Source organism: Microcebus murinus, chromosome 15 (assembly GCF_040939455.1).
Source record: "Microcebus murinus isolate Inina chromosome 15, M.murinus_Inina_mat1.0, whole genome shotgun sequence".
Classification (NCBI taxonomy): domain Eukaryota; kingdom Metazoa; phylum Chordata; class Mammalia; order Primates; family Cheirogaleidae; genus Microcebus; species Microcebus murinus.
The window spans coordinates 56,725,569-56,732,615 of record NC_134118.1 but is presented as its reverse complement, the minus strand read 5'-3'; the positions used below and the strand labels follow the sequence as shown (position 1 = coordinate 56,732,615).

At 38.1% G+C, this 7,047-nt stretch overlaps 1 pseudogene; it reads right to left on the bottom strand.

The window, feature by feature from the left end:
• Window positions 1-758: 758 nt before the first annotated feature.
• On the bottom strand, window positions 759-1,612 carry LOC105882076 (AT-rich interactive domain-containing protein 3B pseudogene; annotated as a pseudogene).
• Between the last annotated feature and the right edge of the window lie 5,435 nt (window positions 1,613-7,047).

Genomic DNA, 7,047 nt, shown 5'->3' with positions numbered 1-7,047 from the left:
AAATAAAACTAGATACAGAGTAAATTATTTTAAATAAATGGATGGATTTCTTTGACCCTAGTCTAAACTTTTTTGAGGTACAAAGATACGTCTATTTATTTATTAACAAAAGATAAATCTTGTTTTCTAGAACTGTGTGGTTTTATTTCTGGAAAAGAAGTATTTTTTTTGCACACCTACACACACAGACACAAGGCACAAGGTAAGCAAAAAGGGGCATCAGATTCTGAAATCTAACCAATCTTTTCTAGAGAAATAGTCTGAGGGGGAAAACAGAATCAAGGGCAATGCATTTAATTCAATTTGGTTTCAGTAAGCAAAAGAGGAAACACATTACTCTCCCAGGAAGGAGGTGAAGCATTTGGTCTTTAAGAATCTTGGTGTAGTTTTCAACGAATTATTTTGATAGAAAATTGCCAAAGGGGCTTTTCTTCTTTTGTGTTTTGTTCATGAAGGATAGCTCAACAGACATAATCATGGATACATAATCATAAATATAGAAACTTACAAGTTCATTCTAATGAACTCTCTAATTTTATAGACAAGGAAACTGTGGTCACCAGAAGGGGAAGGATTTGCTCAAGGTCGTGGGGAGGAATGCCAGCCCTGGCTTTGCACTCATCAGTCCAGAGCTCTGTCCACCCCCACAGGCCTCTCTCTCTCGACAGGGCTGCAGCAGCGCTGCTTCCCGAGGCTGGCAGGACACAGAGAGCCGGAGTGGGCACCGTCTCGGCCCACGCCACTCTTCGCAGGCCTCTCTACAGGCAGGTTGCTCTGCTGGTAGGAGATGGGGTCACCAAGGTGCAACTCACCCAGGTCTGGCCCCTGTTCTGCATGAAGACGAAGAGGTCATCCGGGAACTCTTTCCTTTCAGGATCACCTTCCGGTTCATTAAGCTTGGCAAAATCTCGAGAGATCTCTCTTCCCCGGCTTCCATCTGCATGGTCACTCCAGGCCAGACCACCCTTCTGTTTGAGCTGCTCATCCAGATTCTAGCCCGGCTGCCCTGCTGTGGAGACAGAAGGTGGGGCTTCGGAGGCGTCTTTGGTGACGGTCTTTAGCTGGCTGCCCTTGGGGTGAGAGCCCTGATGCTGGCAGGAGATTGGACATTGGTGCCACTCGGGCGTCTTGGCGAATTGCTTTGTGCACGTGAAAATATTTTGAAGCAGCCTGGGTTTCTTTCTCAGTCACCCCTGCAGCTTCGTCATCTCCACCCTCATCTTCCAAACCTCCTACCTCTTCCTCAAGTTCTGAGTTCACATTGCTCGGTTCAAAAAACTCAGGCCACTGCTTTGGCTGGTGGAACTCTGGCTGAGGGACCCAGTGCAGGGCTGCCAGGCCTCCCAGGTGCGGCAGAAAGGAGAGTGGGCTGCCGGACCAGCTTCCGGGCATGCAAGAATGGGGCCTCTCCTTTGCAGGCCCTGCTTCTCTCTAGCAGCTACCTGCAGAGGAGCCAGGTGCAGCTGCTTCTGTTGATGACGATGTGATGCTGCTGCTGCAATGGCTCCATTACTGCCTCAGGCTTCACCCATAGATGGACATGGCTCTAAACCTGGTCACAACCCAGCAGGCACACCCAGTCTATACCTGTGCGGGGCGCGGTGGAGGAGGAAGCTGCTCAACCCCAGACGCCCAGCTGCATCCAGGACTCTGGGTAAGTCTTGCCTCTAAATTTTATGCCCCCTCACTCACAAGATCATCTCCTTCCTAATCCAGCCACATACGCTCATCATCATACTTCTTAACTGCATCTTCTCCAAACCTTCCATTTCTAACATCTGCTCTCCTTATACTGCCTCTTAACCTTAAATAAATAAACATGAAAAATAATTTAATGCTTGCTAAAAACTACTAAAAAACAAAAGCAATCAAAGAATCCAAAATAAGAACATTAATCAATAACAACAAACAAACAACAGCAAAAAAAGTAAGAGCACAACAACTAAATAAAATTCAATCCTGGTCCTTTAGGCAAAAATCTTTTCAAGAACACTATTGGCAAACAGCTAGGTATAACTCTAGTAAAAAGTGGTGGTAGTGAAGGGAATGAGGGTGAGGGAGGAGCAGAGACAAAGCACAACACAAAATTAGAAATAAGGATAAAAAAATCAAAATAGACGGAATTTTTTAAAAATAAAAGGATTTCATTGTATAGCTTGATGCAAATTAATTTGAAAACCTACGTAATTTTCTCTCTTGCCCCGCCCCCCCCATTGGCCTACGCAGATCAATTGACATTAAAGAAATAAATACTTGAAAAGACTGGATATTTGTTTATTTTGGTTGTTGACTGAAGTGGTTTTTTGTAGGTTAATGAGGTTAAATTGGTTTTGGTTAATAGTTGTTCAAATCTTCAACAAGTTATTAAAATCTTCAAAGTGATTTTGAGTTTTTATTTCTCCTTTAATTCTACCATATTCACTATGCATATTTTGAAGCTCTATTATAGTATACAGACTGATATTGAATTATATCTTCCCATAGAATTTCTTTTATTGTCTTGAAATGTCTCTTTTTTCTCTAGTAATACCCTTTGTCTTAAGTTTTTTGTTTTCTTTTTGCCTAATATTTATACAATAGCTATCCTTTGGTTTGTGCATGCATGGTATAGACTTTTTTTTTATCCTTTTGATCCTTTCTGTATCCCTGTAGTCCAAATATATCACCTGCAAACAACATATAATTTCTATTTTATATTTTTATCCAGTTAGATAAATTTTGTCTTTTAATTAAATTTTAGTCCATTTATAGATATAATTCCTGATGTGGTTGTGTTTAATGACATATCTTGCTATTTGTTCTATGTGTTGTCTTTGTTTGTCTTTTCTTGCATTTTTAGAATGACACATTTTAAAAATTCCATATCTTCTATACTAGATTTTTAGTTGCGTATCCTCATATATTTTTTTAGCATTTCTATAAAAATGGCAATGCACACCCTTGACTTTTTTTTTCCTTTACTTATTGTCAAAAGATGACTATAGCTCCTGGCATTCCAGGTGAATTTCAGGCAAGGAGAAAAGGTCACATCAGTCATTGGGCTTTTTTTTTTTATCTTTTGGGGAGCTTTATAGGTATATTTGTTGTATAATACAGTAAACAATAAATAGATGTGTGCAATTTGATAAGTTTTTATGTATATACATACCTATGAAACCATTACCATATTTAAGATAATGAAAACTTCTATTGTTCTAAGTATTCTATCTTCTATTGTTCTAAGTATCTATTGTTCTAAGTATTCATTAAGATAATGAAAACTTCTATTATCTATTTCTATTGTAAAATTTCTAATTAATGAAAACTTAAATATCTACCATATTTAAAATAATGAAAACATCCTCAGTATTCCGTCTTGCTTCTTAGTAATCCTTTCTTCTTGCCCCTCTCTTCATTACCTGGACAATCATTGATCTTTCTGTCACTGTAGATGAATTTGCATTTCTAGAATTTTATATAAACAAAAATATATACTATGTACTTTTTTTGGCCTGCATATTCATTTTCACTGTGCATATTTATTTTGAGATAAATCTGACTTGTTGTGAGCCAATAGTTTATTCGTCTTCATTGCTGAATAGTATTTCATTGTATTACATACCACAATTTGTTTATGCATCCATTTCTTAATAGTGAAGGGGCTTAGGAAATAGCACCCCGAAATATGACTCATTGGTATAAATATTATTTTGAATTAAAGACCCTTAAAGATCAACAGACTTTGGAAGGGGCTTTTCCTCTATTTGCATAAACTGGACAGACCCATCAAAAAGAATAACTGATTTCCCTTCCTGTTCCGTTATTTCAATATATTGCAGAAAAGAAGATCAAGAATGTAACCAGGCCGGGCGCGGTGGCTCACGCCTGTAATCCTAGCTCTTGGGAGGCCGAGCTGGGCGGATTGCTCAAGGTCAGGAGTTCAAAACCAGCCTGAGCAAGAGCGAGACCCTGTCTCTACTATAAATAGAAAGAAATTAATTGGCCAACTGATATATATATAAAAAATTAGCCGGGCATGGTGGCTCATGCCTGTAGTCCCAGCTACTCGGGAGGCTGAGGCAGAAGGATCGCTCGAGCCCAGGAGTTTGAGGTTGCTGTGAGCTAGGCTGACGCCATGGCACTCACTCTAGCCTGGACAACAAAGCGAGACTCTGTCTCAAAAAAAAAAAAAAAAAAAAGAATGTAACCAGATCTGGCCCAAATAATTTTAAACATAATGCCTGTTTCCCAGGTTAATTTATAACTCAATCCATTTCCCTCCATCCATTCATTTTCCTTAGCAACCATTTATCGTCTCTAAACAGAATTACCTATATTCCTCACCTTCCCCCTCCCTCTAAAAGGAGGGTATAAAATTTCTGGACCCCATTGGGATATTGGGTAATCACTCTGTGATTCTCCCCGTATGAATGGTAAATAAACCTATTTCTCTTATTAATCTACCTTAATGGTGACTTGATCTTTCAGCGAACCTTCTGGGGTGAAGAGAAGTTTCCCTTCATCCCCAAAATAACCATTTGGGTTGTTTCTGGTTTTTGACTATTACATATACAGCTTCTACAAGCATTCAGGTATAATTTTTTATATGGGTATATGCTTTCATTACTCTTTGGCAAATACCTGGGAATGGGATGTCTAGTCATACAGTGAATGTAGGAAAATGTTTTTACATGAAGCTCAAAAACAGGCAAAACTAGTCTGTGGTGACAGAGTGGTAAGAATAATTAACTTGGGCGTCTATTAATTAAAAAGGAGCACCGGCGCTTGCTTGAGTAATAGAAATGTTAGAAATGTATCTTGATCTGGATGCTGTTTAAACAGATAAATACTTGTGTAAAATTCATCAATCTATATACTTAAGATTTGTAGACCTTACTTTAAGTTATACCTCAATTAGAAAACAGTGGTAATAAAAACAAAAGCAAAAAACTGCCAAAAACATTAATATGTTTATTCTCATAAATATATACTAGATATTTAATGGTATTAATAGATAATAAATAATCATTTAGATGTGATAAAAATACTTGAGGTTTTTATATAAGGTGTCCGTATATTTTAGAGATACATACTAAAGTATTTATTAATGAAAAGATATAAAGTCTAAGATTCACTTAGACCAGTTTATATTAATATAACTGAAACAAGATTGGTCATATTCAATAAATGTTGAATCTAGATGATGAATGCATTGGATTAATTGTTTTATTCTATCTACTTATGTGTATATACATATATATTTCAATTATAAAGTTTTGTTTTTAAAAAGATTATTTAGTTCAGATTTCTATACTCAGTACTAGCTCCTGACCTTTCTTCTGAAATAGGTTGGTGCAATCTCTGCTTCCCTGGCTATGTCTCTCCCATTACTAGTGGTAACAGTTGCTATTTATTGACTTCTTAGAAATTACCAGGCTCTGAAACAATTGTTTTTTATATATATAAACTAGCTAGCTATTTTGCTAGATAGACAGACAGACAAATTAATAAATAAATTAAATACTCATTTCTTCTTCCTCCAAATCAGGTAAAAGAAATCATCCTTTGCTTAAATTTCTGAATCTTGTGAGGGTTGATGCAATGAGATTGAGAGCAGGCATTAAAAGCATCCATAAACTATTTGATTGATTTAGTTGTAAAGGAGCTTACAGAAAAGATTGGAAAAGGTAAGGAGAAAGGCAAGGATTAACCAGAGCCAGCCATGGTTTGAAATCAAAGAACTGTAATGTCTGGGAGAAAAAATTAGAAAAGGGAGTTGGGGTCCGCTAGCTTCCTGGCACTGGGGAAAATGTTTTTTTGGGTTTTTTTTAAAGTTAGTCCTATATTATGAAGGACATCTCTCCTTGGATTTGTTTTGCCCTGCAGTAAAATTTAAAAGTTGCTTTAAAAAATATCAGCAGTGATCAGCCACACAATGCATTTATCTCTTTATGTTTCCAAGTAAGCATATTAAAGTCTCTGACAAGTCCTGATTTCAAACAAACAAACAAAAAAGAATCTCATTTACTTTTTAACTCACAAGTTCCCATACTTATTTGGCCACACTTCCCTGGACACACACACACTCAGCTTTTAGGCTCTGAAGGAAACTAGAAATATTTTACCCAAAATAGGACATTTTGACACACTGGACTGCCTGAAAAAGATCTCTCTGACCTTTCCCCAATCCACCACCATTGACTCTCCCAAATCCTTGAAGTTTCTTTATGTGCCTGAGATCCAGACCCACCTGTTAGGTTGGGACAAGGAGGAAGGGGAACAGATGCTTTGTCTACGGGGTTTCTATTGAGCAATAGATGATATTAGGAGATGCTTTGTCTACTAGGAGGAACAGATGATTTGTCAAGGGATCTCCAAGGACTGAACAGATGTTTGGTGTATGATAGGGGGTCTACAAGGACTGACCAATTAGAGGTAATTAGAGGTAAAAAGGACACAAAGTGGAGACATGATCAAGGCCACAAATGAGGGTCCCTGGAGCATGCGCACAAGTAGGGTGACAGTATCCTCAAGTGACCTACCTTCAGTAACAGTAAAAATCACACCCACCAGTGCCACGACAGTTTACAAATACCATGGCAACTCCCAGAATTGCCTTACAAGGTTAAAAATGGGGAAGGCTCCTAGTTCCAGGAATTCTCGACACCTTTTTAAGAAAAACCATGAATATTCTACCCCCGACTTAAGATAAAATTAGGGAATCAGCATAAAAGGGAAAATCTTGTTAAATTCAGGGTCTTCTCCACTTGTGGGGGTTGACCCATTCCTTCTCTGGAACGAACTATGCTTTAGTAACTTTCGCACTTTTCTTATTTGCATCTGCTTGTTCTGCTCATTTGCTTTGTTGACTTGGTACCAGCAACCATTCTTTGGTACTGGGAACCAAGAACCAGGGAACATGGACCTGCCATCTGATCTGCACACCTGACACATGTAAGAGAGCAATTAAATTATTTTCTTCATGTCCCTGTAAGACCAGGGATGTGACCACACCAGAACAGACTGTTTAAGAAGATAATGTCCCATCTCAGACTCATTTAAATTCCA